The 18,588-nt window shown below is 36.2% G+C and overlaps 1 pseudogene; it reads right to left on the bottom strand.

The window, feature by feature from the left end:
* Positions 1-291: 291 nt before the first annotated feature.
* On the bottom strand, positions 292-16,710 carry LOC149263247 (uncharacterized; annotated as a pseudogene).
* Positions 16,711-18,588: the final 1,878 nt, after the last annotated feature.

Here is an 18,588-nt window from a genome sequence, read left to right as displayed (position 1 = left end):
GAATCACTCCATTTCATTCCATCAATCTAGCTTTGTTGGAATTCAGTAGCTTTGTTTTGTTTCATTCCATCAATTTAGGTTTGTTGGAATTCACTAGCTTTGATTTGTTTGAATTCATTAACTTAATGGTGCTAGGAAACCCTTCGGAAGGATGGTTTCCCACATTCATGGATGGTATATTTAACCTTTAGACATGCTAGACCCATTGGCATTGGCATAGGCAATAGACTAGTGCACCTTACCTCACCTCTAAGGGGATTCAGATTTCTCAAGTGAGATTTAGACTTAGATTCAAACTTGACACCTAGTGGTATGGAGCTCATGAACCGTAACCCCAACTCTCATGGTTGCAATAGAACCGACAACCTGATTAAGAGACGTGTTTCTTATACCATCCTTATATGAATCTGCATTATTGAAGTGAAGTTAAACAGCCTTATGAATCTGCATTATTGAAGTAAAGTACATAGCTTGAATAAATAGGAACAATTTTTTGTACCATACTTGTCCTCATTCCTGCCCTTTGTATATCTCTGTGAGAGAAAAAGAATCCCAACTTCGCATGATCACAGTAAAGCCCACAACCTGAATAAAAGACCTGTTTCTTGTACCGTTCTTTCATAAATCTGCATTATTGCAGTAAAGCCCACAACTTGAAAAAAGTGCATATTTCTTGTACCATCCGTGCCCTCATTCCTTTTTATTTTATTGTTGGATCTGTAAGTAAAAAGGAACCCCAACTCCACATTACTGCAGTAAAGCCCACAACTTGAATAAAAGACCTGCTTCTTGTACCATTCGTCCTTAATTCTCTCTTGTTTTTTGATGCATGGTGAGTTGTAAACCTCAACTCTGCATTATTGCAGTAAAGCCCACAGCCTGAATAACTTAATAAGACACCTGTTTCTTGTACCATTTATGTCTTCATTTCTCTCATTTTTAGATTTATGAAACCCAACTCCACATGATCTCGGTAGGGTTCACAAACTGAATAAGAGACTGTTTCTTACACCACCATTGTCACTTAACATGTGGTCATGGTCATCAAACTCAACTAAATAATACACAAGATCAAGGCTTTATGCCTCCAGGGTTTGAATGTGGGTCATTATTGTGGCTACGAGGGTTGCTTCTTATTGGTTTAGTTCTTGAGATGCACTGACCCACCTTGTAGTGTAAGGGTTGCCCTTTTGCATTTTACATATTTGCACTAAACGTGAATAGTTTGAATGTATCTGTCTATTTTTCTACTTTGAATATCCAATCAGATAATGATATCAATACTTGAAAATTGTGGAAGACTATCTTCTGCGTTTGGTCTGTTTATTGTGTGTCCTTTGACTGTATTTGGAATTTGTGAACGAATATATTGTGCATTGGCTCCAACGAGTAGAGCTTTGACGAAATAATGTCACTGATGTTCATTAATTTCAGTTTGTATATTCAAATTTCAGACAACTTACATGCCACATAGTTTCAATTTCAAGATTTTCCTTCTTTCGAATCTCGTTTCATTGAAGATGTTTGTTTGTTATTTTATATTATATTGAACAAAAATAAATGCTAATTTTTTTTAATGGTTAAAAAATCAAGGCCAGTATGTATTTATATTAATTTATTTTCACGAGTTTTTTTGGTATTTTTTCTGAATAGCAAGTGGTTTTTTTTTCCTTTATCAATCTATGCACAGATTTCTCCCACCTGGAACAGTGTACACAGTTATCCCACCCTAAACTGCAATAACATATGTGTGCAGCTATTTGCAAGTTAGCAATGGAATTAAGAATTCTGGCAAATTCATGGAATTTGATTTAGAAATATAATTTTTTTTTAGAAATATTTAAAAATGGTATTAGAGAGTTGATTTTTATCTACTATTACACAAATCTGCACCCTCTAGTACAAAATCCTTACAAGGTACTGAGCTTAAGTGTAACATGGAAGAGTTGTCATTATCACCTAGAGATATACTTCCTTTCTGTTAAGTTTAGCCGAACTGAACTTCTATACGTATGCAAAATGTGAAATGTATATGGTTTATAACATATCATCCGTGAACAAAAGATTTATCAGGCCAGAAACTGGTTTTGGTGTGCAAGTCCCTGGCTAATGTCATAGTATCCTTCCTCACTTTGTTACTAACATTGTAAACGGTTTCAGTGCCATGCCACATGGGCGATCTTTGGTTTGTGGCTGTTTTCTATGTGATATTTCAGGTGATCTTACTGCAGTGGCATAACTGGATGTCCCTATTTTTGGATTATTGTGTGTATCTTAACATTGTTGTTGGGATTATTTCTCTGAAGAATTTTCAACTTCAAAAGAAGTCAAAATGGCACAAGTATTTTTTGTTTTGGGAATTCTCCAACATTTGTACCTCACTCTGCTGCAGTGGGATTATATTAGAATATCTGAAAACAAATATCTAAACATTTTAATACTCACAATAAATTCCATTGTAGACCTTGATGTTCTCCCTGTGTTTTATACATTATCCTATGTTAAAATGTCTATTAAGTATCTAATAGAGATGCGAGGAAGGAATTACCGAGAGAAGTTTCAAGTGGGTTAATGTAATGGTTAGAAATTCACAAATTGCCTGTGGAGCTCCCAAGTCACCATCACATCATGGTTGCTGAAGGAGCACATAGTTACATTTGAGCATTTTTCTTTACTGACTCAGACTCAAAATCAGACATATTAGAGCATGGTTCTTACAATTCCTCTACTACTTACAGCAACCATTGCTTTGGCAGTGGACTGCCTGCCCCCCCTCCTGCTTATCAGTCTTCTTTTATACATTAGGTAGGTACGGTGCTTATCTTACCGTGGTCAAGCAAGTTGTGAAATGTATATGATTTATAACATATCATCCATGAACAAAAGATTTATCGGGCCAGAAATTGGTTTTGGGTTTTGGTGTGCAAGTCCCTGGCTAATGTCATAGTCTCAATAGTCACTGTTAGACACGTCAACATTCACACTGGCTTTGACACCTTCAAACCTTACTATACTTCAATTCATTCTATTATTATAATAAAGTATTATTGTTTGTACTATTCAATTTTTCCTGGTAAAAATAGTACTGGAGTACATTCCATACATTGCAATTTCATACTGACCTCCCATCATGGCGCTGTCCTTTCAACCTAAATATGGAGGAGATTAAGCCCTTTCATTGCTTCCACCGACAGTGTGTGAAACCATCTAATTTCGACCTAACTCAACATAAATCTCAGGGCCATATCTGCACTTCACGTGTATTGCTTGTACTACCAGATTTCGGTTCCTTTCTCCTTCTCTATCAATCTCATTTCAATAAATTATAAATTACAGACATTCATTGACGCAGTTTCAGAAAGGGTTTCCCCTGCATATTGGGCTCACATGAATAAATGAGACAGAGCAGGCTCGACTGGGGTGACCTTGCAACACATTCACATGACTAATGGAGAGATCAAGAGTTTAGAGTAATGTGGATGTGTTCCCAGGTCGCCCCAATCGAAACCTCCTCTGCTACTGCTGCTTTAATGGTGTCCTCCGCTTCTCTTCACTTCTTATCTCACAGCCAATATACTCAAAGGTAAGGACAGATACTATAACTGCAAGCAAGAAAGAAACAAAATCTGCAACAAGCAACAATTTTTAACAGTCTCTTTCGTTTGTTTGTGATTCGTGCAGTCTCCCCTCTCTTTGATAGCAGTGCTTTGTTTTCAGGTGAGCAAATGTTGTTTATAGGGGCAACCATGGGAATTTTTATATATATCGGGAATCTGGCAGATAACAACAAGGTTAATGGTTTGAACGTGCTCTTATTTTTAGGATTGCAAGATATTTTTAGATTCTAATAGTTTTTAAATGTGATTTTTTGGAAAGTTTTCTTATTAAATTTGTCTAAAATCTGCTAGGGATTCATTGAAATCACAAGCTATCTAGGTGAACTCTTCACAAAGAAAGTGCCCCAGAGATTTTTGAGGGTGCTGAATCTATATATGCAATTAAAAAACCAGTTTAAACAACACAAATCAAGATTTGGCCACAAATGTTTTCACTAGGAAACTCCAAAAAATCTCATTTAAAGACATTGGCTCTACCTATCTGTTATGTAGAATCTGCATTTAATAGCGACCTTGGCCCTCATTTCTAAAAATATTCTTGTTTCTTTGATTGAGAAAATTGTATGTCACAACTGGCATAATTCAAGTGCAGTAAGTTGTTTGTTATTGAATCCTTCTATGCTATCAAAATCTACAAATACAATTACAACCAAATTATTTGTTTACTTACTGAGTCCATCAGTGCCAATCAGGCTCTACAATTCCAATCCATTTAATCATAAATTTCAACAAAAATTGGTCCGCCATGTATGTGGATCAATCATTAGTCAGTAACCCTACTCCTCAGGAGCCAACGTGCTTTCAAGGGTTGCAGTTTAATGCACATGCTACATAGGAGATAGGTGTTGCCACGGTGTTCAGCCATGGGATGTTCAGCTCACAACTTACTTTCTCTGCCAACGGGCCATGGTGCCTTGTAATGGTACATTGATGCTTGAAGGCCTCATTCAATCAAATATGCAGGGAAATATGGAAGGAGGAGTGGCAGCAATCTAACTATCTGAGTTCGAGTCCTAAAATTGAAAAAATCTCGAAATTAGTCTTTCTCCGAAGAATTTTCAACTTCAAAAGAAGTCAAAATGGCACAAGTATTTTTTGTTTTAGGAATTCTCCAACATTTGTACCTCACTCTGCTGCAGTGGGATTATATTAGAATATCTGAAAACAAATATCTAAACATTTTAATACTCACAATAAATTCCATTGTAGACCTTGATGTTCTCCCTGTGTTTTAGACATTATCCTATGTTAAAATGTCTATTAAGTATCTAATAGAGATGCGAGGAAAGAATTACCGAGAGAAGTTGCAAGTGGGTTAATGTAATGGTTAGAAATTCACAAATTGCCTGTGGAGCTCCCAAGTCACCATGACATCATGGTTGCTGAAGGAGCACATAGTTACATTTGAGCATTTTTCTTTACTAACTCAGACTCAAAATCAGACATATTAGAGCACGGTTCTTACAATTCCTCTACTAATTACAACAACCATCGCTTTGGCAGTGGACTGCCTGCCCCTCCTCCTGCTTATCAGTCTTCTTTTATACATTAGGTAGGTACGGTGCTTATCTTACCGTGGTCAAGCAAGTTGTGAAATGTATATGATTTATAACATATCATCCATGAACAAAAGATTTATCGGGCCAGAAACTGGTTTTGGGTTTTGGTGTGCAAGTCCCTGGCTAATGTCATAGTCTCAATAGTCACTGTTAGACATGTCAGCATTCACACTGGCTTTGACACCTTCAAACCTTACTATACTTCAATTCGTTCTATTATTATAATAAAGTATTATTTTTTGTACTATTCAATTTTTTCTGGTAAAAATAGTACTGGAGTACATTCCATACATTGCAATTTCATACTGACCTCCCATCGTGGCAACTGTCCTTTCAACCTAAATATGGAGGAGATTAAGCCCTTTCATTACTTCCACCGACAGTGTGTGAAACCATCTAATTTCGACCTAACTCAACATAAATCTCAGGGCCATATCTGTACTTCACGTGCACTGCTTGTACTACCAGATTTTGGTTCCTTTCTCCTTCTCTATCAATCTCATTTCAATAAATTATAAATTACAGACATTCATTGACGAAGTTTCAGAAAGGGTTTCCCCTGCATATTGGGTCACATGAATAAATGAGACAGAGCAGGCTCGACTAGGGTGACCTTGCAACACATTCACATGACTAATGGAGAGATCAAGAGTTTAGAGTAATGTGGACGTGTTCCCAGGTCGCCCTAGTCGAAACCTCCTCTGCTACTGCTGCTTTAATGGTGTCCTCCGCTTCTCTTCACTTCTTATCTCACAGCCAATATACTCAAAGGTAAGGACAGATACTATAACTGCAAGCAAGAAAGAAACATAATCTGCAACAAGCAACTATGTTTAACAGTCTCTTTCGTTTGTTTGTGATTCGTGCAGTCTCCCCTCTCTTTGATAGCAGTGCTTTGTTTTCAGGTGAGCAAATGTTGTTTATAGGGGCAACCATGGGCATTTTTATATATATCAGGAATCTAGCAGATAACAACAAGGTTAATGGTTTGAACTTGCTCTTATTTTTAGGATTGCAAGATATTTTTAGATTCTAATAGTTTTTAAATGTGATTTTTTGGAAAGTTTTCTTATTAAATTTGTCTAAAATCTGCTGGGGATTCATTGAAATCACAAGCTCTCGAGGTGAACTCTTCACAAAGAAAGTGCCCCAGAGATTTTTGAGGGTGCTGAATCTATATATGCAATTAAAAAACCAGTTTAAACAACACAAATCAAGATTTGGCCACAAATTTTTTCACTAGGAAACTCCAAAAAATCTCATTTAAAGACATTGACTCTACCTATCTGTTATGTAGAATCTGCATTTAATAGCGACCTTGGCCCTCATTTCTAAAAATATTCTTGTTTCTTTGATTGAGAAAATTGTATGTCACAACTGGCATAATTCAAGTGCAGTAAGTTGTTTGTTACTGAATCCTTCTATGCTATCAAAATCTACAAATACAATTACAACCAAATTATTTGTTTACTTTCATGATCTTGCAGAAATCAGGATGCAGTATATGTTTATTGCTGAATCCAGCTATACCATCACAATCTACAGTTTTAATCAAATTGTTTGTTTGTTCCATGAAATTGTATATGAAACCCATAGTGCATAATCAGGGTGAAGTAGATATTTGTTACTGAGTCCATCAGTGCCAATCATGCTCTACAATTTCAATCCATTTAATCATAAATTTCAACAAAAATTGGTCCACCATGTATGTGGATCAATTATTAGTCAGTAACCTTACTCCTCAGGAGCCAACGTGCTTTCAAAGGTTGCAGTTTAATGCACATGCTACATAGGAGATAGGTGTTGCCACGGTGTTCAGCCATGGGATGTTCAGCTCACAACTTACTTTCTCTGCCAACGGGCCATGGTGCCTTGTAATGGTACATTGATGCTTGAAGGCCTCATTCAATCAAATCTGCAGGGAAATATGTAGGGAGGAGTGGCAGCAATCTGACTATCTGAGTTCGAGTCCTAAAATTGAAAAAATCTCGATTGTTTTAGGAATTCTCCAACATTTGTACCTCACTCTGCTACAGTGGGATCATATTAGAATATGTGAAAACAAATATCTAAACATTTTAATTCCTTTGAATAGTGAGAGTATCTAGCTTATCAATCTTCTTTGGCCCTGTTATGGCATAAAAAATATAAAATCTATTTTGGTTCATGGACCATCTTCAGCTTTTGATTGTGACCTATGTCATGTTATAGGGTATGTTTCCAAAATGGCATGTCCCTTTGTTGAAATTCCATTCCATATTAGTATTCTTCTGTCTTATCTTTAGCTTTAATCTTGTGACATCTAATTTATTGCTTTTTGACAGTCATGGTTACTCTTCAGTTTTTTTTGAACCCAAGAAAGAACAGAGTAAAGTTTCTTATTCCTTTAAATAGTGATAGTAACTTTCTTGGAACTTTCTCAATAGTCACTATAAGGGAGGAGGAATATAATTTCTTTTCACGCAAGTTCCTGGGTTGATGTGATAGCCTCCTTTCACAAAATTCCTTTATGCAGTCCCATCATTGCTTTGAGTGGTCTCAAACATTTCCAAAAACCATTTTATACAATTGGTTTATAAAGGCTTTGCCTTTACAAAAATCTAGCAAACCTTCTTAGGCCTTTCGTCCCTCCACCATAGTCTGATCTGAGGTTCAGGTCTCTTTTAGGGCTTGACCCTTTTCGGACTGCAAGTTGGCCTTTTCAATTTTGTTTTAATCCCATCCACCTGGCTAAGCATTAAACTTCCTTTGTGCAGTGCCATCATTGCTCTGAGTGGTCTCAAACATTTCCAAAAACCATTTTATGCAAAAACTGTTTTATGACCCGGATGCGGGTGTTTTCAAAGAGCATTAATGGGCTCACTTAGAAACGCCGGCGCAAGGACCAGCCAGGTGATGAATTGGGCCCGGATCCAGGCTCACTGCAGTCGAAATCTGAACAGCATGCAGATGGAAATAAATGGCCCATCAGGCCGAGATATGGATACAGTAGATATCAGAATGGCGCCTCCTGTTCCCATTGTTCGTCCCCCGATTCGTAGCTATTGTCCGCTGCAGGCAAAGCTCGCAGGTAGCAGAACAACTACATGAAAACGTTGTTGGCACCTTAGTTGCATCGATTTTGGAAATGGCCACCATTTCTCCCACTCCATGCTTTGCCCTGTAAATCCTGCTCAGAGGCCCTGTTTCTGTAATCAATCCCCCTCCCCAACTGAATATCCCGTTGATCTGCTCTCAGTCCTCACCAGGATGGTAAGGCATCGAATGAGGAGTCGATATGGAGGTTCTCGGGGAGGCAGAGCGAGACCTCATACTGCGCAGAGCTCGGCTCCCCCTTCCCCTCCTCAGGACCAGGAAGATGAGCCTCAACCCAGACCTCAGCTCAGACATTATTCCTACGCGCGCAGTAGGTGGGGGCGTGGGATGGAGTCAAGGGATCCGCTCAGAGATTTTGGGCTCCATTCTATTATTTCCCAGCAGAGTCCTGGCTCTGCCTCTCACACTACCCATTTCAGGCTCCATAGCCGTCTAAATAAACCTACTATCACTGCCAAGGTGACCGTTGTCTTCACTGAAGAAGAAATGCTGGACAGTGATCAAGTGACAAGCTCTAAGGAGCATTCTCAGGGGATGAGAGCCCAGGATATGAGAGGAGTCAGGAGAAAAATTCAAAGGATGATAGCCAGGGAATCAGGCATAGCAGAATGCATGGTGACAATGAGCATGTAGACGACTTTCAACGGGCGGGTGGCTGCTCTGCAGTCGTGGCTTTAACGGTGGGGTGTGCTGGCAGATCAAGAGGCACCCAGCAGATGGAGGGGCCTACAGGCGATGCTGAGAAGAGCGATGTGGAGAAAAAGGAAGACGATTGGGAACAGTATGTGTGTCCCGTGGTCGAGGAAACTCCGGAGGAGTAGCAAAACAACTGATGCCCTCTGGCAAATGCAGCCACCCATGAACCAAATCGGCCTCAGGCAGATCACGGTTTGGTCTAGTCGCTTGATATTTTTGCGTATGTTTAGCAGTTCAGTAGTTTTGTTGGTTTGCTGTCATGTCCAGTGTTGCTGAGTTGCACCTTTTTTCTGTGTCACAAGGTCGTATTATGGTGTCTGTTGATGTCAGTTCAGGGTTATATGGTAACTGTTTTGCAATTTCATGCTGGTTTCCCCAATCTGGGGCAGTATCAACTGTTTCGATGAAAGCTAGAAACAGAGTTTGAGGCGGGGCCTCGGTGTAATTATATTTTTGCTTTTTTTAATTGAATTAGTCCTACTTAGAAAAAAAAAACTGTTTTATGCATCCTATTTACTTTTCCAGCTATTGTATGATTGTTGCTATGGTCCGAAATTAATTTCTACATTAATTAAATTCAATAATTGATTTGTTTGATTGAGATCATAAGGGAAAGAATCACTTAGGGCTAGAATTTTCTACAATTGGAACAATGCACAATGGGTTCATTATTGAACAATTAGAAGCTAAAATGCGAGAAATTTCACAATGGATTCATGATTGAAACCATTAACTTAAAACAAACATGTTATTTTTTAATCACCTTTTCAATTTCGAATAGTCACAACTATGGAGCAATTTTAAGGTAGCCTTTCATGAGGTGAATGCTCAATTTGAAAGAAGTTTCAACTTAGAATAGGGTTGGTTATGCTGATATTAGTCAACAGTGTCAATTTTATAAATTGAGAAAGGGCCAAAGCGGACATGCTATTGCCAAATCTCCTTGCTCATGTAGAAAGGGAGTGGCATTACATGTGACAACTCCTTAGTTACCTCAAATATCATTTCTCAACTTTTACCTACATTGTATTTTTAATTAGTAGCATGTCGGATAACTTTTGAAGGAAAAAATCAATTATAATTGAATTGTGGAATGGTAATATTCAAACCTTCAAGTGAGCAGCTGCTTTCTTTTTGTCGATGAAGACACCTGTGGGTTCAACCACATACTCATTTGTTGACACAAATATAAGTTCCAGGCCCGTACAACATACTAAGTACCAGGCGGGTAAGATGTTCAGAGCTTTTAGATGTTCCAGAATGGTGCCAAAGGTGAAGTTATTTGGCTTAAAAACACTCTCCTCATTTCACCAAAAACATTTAGGGCCTCATGGCATTACCCAATGCAGGCCTTGACAATGGTGCCAAAGCTGAAGTTGTTTGGCTTAGAAACACTCTCCTCATTTGACCAAAAACATTTAGGGCCTCATGGCATTACCCATTCTGTGCATATCATCAAATTACGGAACCTGAAACAATTGCACAACATCTCTCCACCATTATGTACAACATCGTTTTCTCTGGAAACAACAATACTCATGCAAAACCCAAATTCCACAATACGAATTTTCCCAATACAAAACCCACAACATAGCTCTGGTGTTGCTACTGCCCAATGCCCTAAAAAATGTATACATTATTTGGCATTAACTGCATTTTGCAATTTAGTATTTAAACATTAGCCAATGATGATAGTAATTGTTGCTAAGCTTGAATAAATCTCTGTTTATAGTTGTAACAAACTTTATCGGTCAGCTGGTTTAACCTTGTATGTCTAGCTAAGCCAACTTCAACTCAGTTTGGTGATTCTACAACTAGACCTTAGTTGATATCAACTCCACTACACATTTTTACATCAACTCAACCAAAGCTAACATGAACTTGGCTCATTCAGTGGACTCAATCAACAAAGACTTTAAGTAACGGGAAACTCAATCATCATGGCTTATCTGATTGTTTCTAACATGTGTAGGTTTCTGAAATTGTTAATTTACGGTTTTAACTATGTTTCAAAAAGAATAAACATATAGAAGTTGTTGTAATAAATATCTTTTTTATTATGTTTACGAGCTTAGATAACCACTCATTTAGAAACAAATTGAACATGCTTCTTGCCCTTTCTCCACACCCATTTAATCTAACAATGGACATAGAGCATGTATATTTATACCTGTGCATTGGAAATACCATTTTATACTTTAATGTTTATTATTTTGTTTTATTATTATTACTTGAATTTCTTCTTAACAAGTGGTTGTGTTTCTTTTCCTTTTAGTGAAAGTATGGGCTCCAATGTTGGCTCTCTTATTATGGAGTATAATTCATCTTTGAGAATTTTTCAATTATTAAATGAGGTTAGTCAATTGCTTAAACTATTAAATTTATTTCAAAAAGTTTTTGTTACTTTATAGGTTAGACACTGGCTTGAAATATTAAACTTATTTCAAAATGTTTTTGTTACTTTATAGATAAGGCGTAGATTTCTTGGCTCTGTGATGAAAATAATGAAGGGAAAATACATGTTAATCTGTTACTTGTGCTCTTTGATGGAAGTTTTGTAATGCATGACTGAAAAATACATGGTGAGAGAAAAATGCATATTATGCTAATTAAAAAGACAATATGGGAGATTCCAATCACGTTCCAAGGCATTTTTTAAAATGTGGATGTGACAAAAGGTTGTTGTGGAAGGTGCTGTTTGTATATGGGAAATTTCTTGATCATTGTGTATAATCCTAATGTTGATAGATATGTCTACTAACTGGTTTCAATTAATGGGGCATTGATTTGAGCGTTCAATATATTTTTATTCTTTATCAAAGTATTCTTTTGTTGTATTTGTGTTCTTCAATTTTATGCCTTACGGCGTTTCCTTTGCAACATCTGGTGCAAATGCTAGTTTAAATATCTCCTTAATTGTTGCTTCATGTAATTAGGAGATGAATGTCTTAAATGTCTCTGTTGTTATCTGAAGAAAAGAAAATAATTGTATAATTATAAAATCTAATGAATTTGGAAAATAATCTATGTTTAAATATTTAATTATTAAATACTTTAATTATAATTATGTTAGAAAGAATCAATTTAATTATGTGTGTTTTTTAAAATCAATTTCCCTCTTATCTTCCCTGCCTTGCTATGATCCGTTTCATCTAATGTTAGACGATTCAAATATTTTCCACCGTTGGATCAAAGATTTCCATATGAATAGCAAGAATATGCTTGATTCCCCTCCTTGGAAACCCAACTCTTTCCCTGCTGAAGGAAGCATTCTTACTCTCTCTTCTTCCCCAACGAAAAAATATTTGCACGACGTATCGAATCACTTCGGTGGGTTTTCTAAATAGACTTTTGGTTTCTTCGGTAGGTTTTTTGAACAAATTTGTGGTTTGCTTTTTTGAAAGGTCTCGTTTCACGTTTTTATCATAAATATTTTTGTTTTCAGAAGTTTTTCAAATGGTGAAATGTTATATAAAATGCTTGTTTCATTGAAAAGTTGTAGAAAAAATCAGTGAATTGAAGGATACATGAAATCTGTTGGTTGCTGATTGATGGGGAATACCATGGGAGCTATGCTCTAATCAGATATAAATCCTCAAATTACTGATCAAGTGGGTTTTTTGTAGGTAACCAAACAATTTATTCAAAAACATTGAGCAAAAGCTCTTGGAAAAGAGGTCAATTGGGATGGATGGCCGAGATTATATCGGAACAAGGCAGTCAGACTTGTTCAAGTCCTGTGTAGGGCTAGAGGTAAAGGCATATGGATAGGAGTTGATGTATAGGTTTGAGGGGTAAGTCTAGTAAGTTTACGTCGATTAAGAGGTTAAAACCACCCACATCCCTCTCTGTTCAATGGCATCTCGACTTCAACAATTCATGCCAGCCAGATCTTGCGAATTCCGCGATAAAGGATCCTTCCCTATGGCCTTTACCTTTGTGAGTGGTGCTTTTGCTTAGTAAAATGGTTAAATGAGCAGGTGGGTTGGAGGAGGTAACAGTGAAGGTAAAGGGCAAGGTAGTGGCTAGTAAAGGGTAAATATTCGACCCAGAATTTCATTTCTTTCATTGGACTTCTTCGCAACTTGCTTCCACACCAGGCATTTTCGGGGTGTAGCTTGCTTCTGCTTCGCGAAGTTTGTTTTCTCCTTGGTTTTTTACTCCATTCTACTAAGAATGGAACTTTGATACCAAAGATAGGTATGGGGCTTCTCCGGAATTTTTCATAAATCAATAGATCTAGTAGTTCAACAACTTACGTCCCCATAGTTTTCAACTTCAACCCAACTAGTTCGGCTATTATCTATTTCACATGTTGCACGAATTGGTTGAACGAAGAAACTGAGATCCATATCCCCTCACCCTGGAGCCAGGAAAAAAAGTACTTATATAACCAAGAGTTGACGTAGGGAAGCTTGAATTCAAGGAGGGCGAGGCCAGGTCAGGTGAACTTAATTCATTTTTGAATTCCCTGGGTCTTTATACATCGGTCCTCCGATCGATGTTGATCCTTGTCTGACAAAGCAATAATAGATGACTAGTCATGCCATGCTCTAAAGCAAGATATAACTCGAATTCAGTGCATAGGGATGAAATAAAGGAAGGAATGGAGTTCCCTTGGTTACAGTAGGCAACCTTCCTTCCTGTCTTGTTTACCACCCTTGATATTACCGGCTCACCTCAATCGCTTCGGTAGGTTTTTGGAACATGTGTGTGCTTTTTTTTTTTTTTTTTTTCCGAAACTTATCATTCAAAGTTTTTGTCACAAATATTTCTTATTTTAGGAGTTCAAATGTTTTTCAAATGGTGAAACATTGTATAAAATTCTTGTTTCATTGAAAAGTTGTAGAAAGAATCAATGTTGCATTGAAAGACGCGGGAAATCTATTAGTTTTTGAGGGTAGAACTGTAGTGTTTCAGACCCTGAACTTCTGAGCATAAATCGCCTAGGATCCCATTATTTGAGGTTTTATATTCTTCCCCTATCTAGTTGTTTTTTTAAAAACCGTATTATCTGAGGGTTTATCTTTGTCCTCTGTCCAATAGTTGTTTTTTAAAAAACCGCATTATCTGAGGCTTTATCTTTGTCCTCTATCCAGTAGTGTTTTATAAGTCGTCATTATCTGAGTTTTTATCTTATTGCTCTATACACTTTCTTTCTTTTAAACCACATTTTACTGAAATGTTGTTGTTGTTGATTGGCTCTTGAATAGCAGAAGCGTCCAACCACAACATCCGAACTACAACAATAGTTAGCTCAAGCAACAAAGTCTGGAAGGAAAAGCAACATGCAAATGAATTTTCCAATTTAAGCATCTGGTATGAAGCCTCCAAGTAGGGGAAAAACTGTTGTGGCCCATGTCTAGTTGAAATTTGTAGCAGAGGTTGCAACCCCTTCATGCAATACAGTGGTCAAATAGATGATGAAGTTTGAGGCAATGGCAAACCTTTGACATGTGATATTTTTCTAGTCAAAATTCATACTATAAAGTTTGGAATGCAGTGAAGATACTTATGGTCCCATCTTTTATTCCATGTACGTTAAAAATCATTGTTAGGTTTCCAGAAATTACAAAAAACTATGCGATGACCCCCTGTAGTGGTTTTTTGAAATAATGGGGTAACCCTCCCATTGTATCTTGATAGTAGATCTTGTGCACTAATGGTTTTGGAAAAGCATTCAAAGCAAAAATTATAGTCCAAAGTGGTCATAACCCGGCCAAATAAATTTCAAAAATATCATAGTACTAGTGTTTGAATTATTCTTTTGATGGTGAAATTGCATTTAGCACCATCAAAAACATCTGGGACACCCAAAATTTTGTAAAGCTTGTACACCAATGGTTTTGGAAAAACATTAAAAGTGGAACCTAGGTCAAAAGTGGCCATAACCCGATCAAAAATATTTCAAAAAATCTATCAGTAGCAGTGTTTGATTTATGTTTTTGATGGTGAAAATGGATTCCATACCATCAAAAACCTTTGGGGCACCCAAAATTTTGAATTTCTACAATTGTAACCTGGAATTACAAAAATTACTGCCAAATTTTATCAAAATCTTACCGAAATTTCCATGATTTTTTGAGTATATTTGTAGGCTAGTTAGAATATGGAGGGTGAGGAACCCCTCCCTTTATAGATTTGGTTGTTATTTAGGCATTACAAAATATCAACTGTTGATCTATCCTATTCATAAACCAAAATTGATTAGTGACAGTCATTTGTAGACACTAGTCATATACCCTCTAGGAGAACCAAAGAAATCCCCCAAATCACTCACAATTTTTTGAATCTGCCCACTTGAAAGTCAATTGTGATTATTCTGTAAAATCCCCATGTTGCGGCTTTTTAAAATTCATTTCCATTTTATTAGAGATTGCATTTGAACTTCTCTATCTAAAGACCCTCCCTTTTTTAAAGCTTAGCATTCACATTCTTTCATTGATCATGCTTAATACAATGTAAATTGGAAGCTACCTATGATTACACGTGAAGACTCAGGTGTGAATCCAACAAATCATACGTTTATTTACTCATCACAACAGCCTGTAACAATTTCCATATTTTTTAAACACTAGGTTCATAGACAACAATGTTTCCATTTCCTAGTTTGTATCTAGCTTCTAGTATGTTTCATGAAATGCATTGAGTTATGTATCAGTGATGTTGACAGATCAAGGAAAACAACGTGGACCTTAATGTATGGATCTTTTGGGGGGATCATATCCCTAGTAAGGTCAAGGTATAACTCTGGTGTGTGTGATCCCAATATTTCTGAGTAACACTTAAAATATTCCTTCTCAAAATGGCTGAGCTTTGTTTGAATTTCTTATGCAAGTACAATTCCAAGTTTCCACCTTAAGCTTTGTGTCATTTGTGCCTGGTTGTACATGTAAGACATGAGGAAATGTATTGCACATCAAATAAAGGTGATAAACAACAACATCAAAATGGTCTTGGTTCTGAGTTGTTTCCACATCCAAACCTTTCTCTTGAATTTTTCTCAAACGACTTTGAAGTTGAAAATGGTATTCATTACATTCTTCCCGCACTTGTTCAACTAAATCATTATTAAATTGAGAAAATAGTTCTTTTTCACTAGAGACAAGTTCTTGAAGAAGTTCAACAAATTTTCTCCATACAGTTCTTTTAGAAAAATTGTTTTACAATAGTGCAGATTTGATAGACTTCAAATACAACTCCCCTCTACAGAAAATTCAACCACACCCTTGTCTCCTTTTCACATGTCTAGGTGTAACATGTCATGTAATTGGAAGTATATTCATTCAATTTCATGTAATTGGAAGTATATTCATTCAATTTTTGCATGTTTTACTCCATGTAATTACCATTACATCAAAGATGTCAAAGGCCGACATGAAATATTTTATTCAAGCATGGTACATTCCAATTGTCCATTTCTCTATCCTTTAACAAATCCACAACAACGAAACTAGTAATAACTTGGTTCCATAATCGATCAAATTTCAAAAATGCTTTTGTTTAGATTGGGGTAACCTCATCAAACTTTCTCTAAACTTATTACAAACTATCTCAAATATATAACTTTTATATTTCTTATTGAAATAATTTGTGGGGTCAGAACTAGAAGCTAGATGCACATTGTGAATGATCCTTTGTCCTATGGACTGGGAGGAAATGGATATTGAATTTTGACTTAGCTAGAATCACGTTAAAGCATCATCATGGTTCCCATTTCTATCTAATGTCAAATTCTCCATATTAAATTCAGTCCCACCATCAACATTCTAATCATTTATTTTAGCAAATAATGCAGCGCCATGTTTCTTTGTTGAATATGGCCTAAAGAGAAAAACATATTTTCATATGATGAAATTATTCTATTAACAAATAGAGAATTTTTGTAGTGGGAAAAAGGGTACGCACAACTCGTGGCTCTTTCTTCTATAAATGCTCAAGCTTCCTTTACTATTTCCATCTCCAAGAAATTCTTGCCTTGGCCCTGTTGTAACCTTGACAGGCCTTTAGTTTCGTTTCCTTGCTGGAATTTGTTTGGAAATACCTTCAACATTTTAACTTTGCAAGATTCTACTACAACAACCTCCATGATTATTGTTCAACATTTTAACTTTGCAAGATTCTACTACAACAACCTCCATGATTATTGTTCACATACAATCCTAATTCTGCATTCTACTATGAACTGGTAATTCCTGAATGCAAGTCAGAAAGACCGACACTTCCTACCCCGAAAGTACATATACCGTTTCGAGTCTAGAAGTTGCAATGACTTGCACCTGCTTGAGCATTTGATGTTTTCCCAATAATTATTTTTGGATGTAAGAATTGCATGTGAAATTACAGTCTTTTATTTTTCTTTGTGATTTCATAACATTACGGTTTACATATGACACATTCAGAGTCTTTACTAGAAATGGCCACATTTTCGCATCATTTTCCCATTTGATTGATCTCCCTGACTATTTTGTCTATAAGAGTTGAAGAGATGTACTTTAATGTAATAGGTAACTAAAGTTGGTAAATGATGAACTACATTTCATTATTTATTGGAATGCGGATAGAAAAAGTGTGCATCCTTATAAATCAAGCAAACTTTTAAAAGATTTGTTGCACTAAAAACATATACAAAATCATAAATGTGATCTTTCTGCGTTCTTCCTTTGCTTGTGATTGCATTCCAAATCCTTAGATGATTTAATATAAGTTCTCGACTTGTAACATTTCACTTAATTTTGGAACCACCTCAATCTCACTGTGATGTTCCAAACTTCCTGCAATGTTTTATCATTTATATATTCAAAGTTTCACTTTGGATTGATAACAGAGATGGAAAGATCTAATTTCTTGAACAATGATATGGCACAATATGATTGAAAATTGAAACTGTAACATTTGAATTTTAATACATATTTTTTTTTAATATTTATGGACGACATCAAACAAAAACCCTGTTGACAGAGCATGTAAATTACAATTTGAAAAAGAACAATATCTGTAAATCTAATTTTAACCGTACATCCAATACTTATAATGCAATCACTATTAGTATACATGATGAAATCAAAATATCATAGTTTGTTCAGATTTATATATTCGAGGGGGTTGGGCAAAATCCACAAAGAAAATTGTGAAGATGAAACAAAGATAAGCATATTTTGTTTATGAGAAATGCAATCTCCACCAAAAATTCCATAAAGACACCAAATCTACATGTACAATGCTACCAGAAGTTTGAATAAGCACTTTGCTATACATTGGGTGTTGTGCAACATCAACACAATATTCTAGTTTTAGATTTAATAAAAAAAGAAAGTAATGATATACATGTATTGTATGCATCATATACGGGGTAAATGATTACAACAACTTCAGTGTACCAATCCTTTCCAATGGGATGAAGTGCAGTAGAATCTGATATGTTCTTTCTATAGCATTTTTTTTTTTTTACTATATATACAGGGAGCAAAACAAAACGACAGGTATTCTATCCAAAAGTGGTATTGCAAGGGAACTTGATAAGTTTTTTTTCTATATTTAAACCATGTATTATGGTTAATGTTGGACGCATTAATTACTCGTAAAAGATTTTGGATTTTGAAGCATACTATAAGGACTAT

The sequence above is a fragment of the Pinus tabuliformis genome, chromosome 6 (genome assembly GCF_031772625.1).
Source record: "Pinus tabuliformis cultivar Carrire ecotype Pingquan chromosome 6, CPIR1, whole genome shotgun sequence".
Taxonomy (NCBI): Eukaryota; Viridiplantae; Streptophyta; class Pinopsida; order Pinales; family Pinaceae; genus Pinus; species Pinus tabuliformis.
This window is presented reverse-complemented; position numbering and strand designations above follow the sequence as displayed.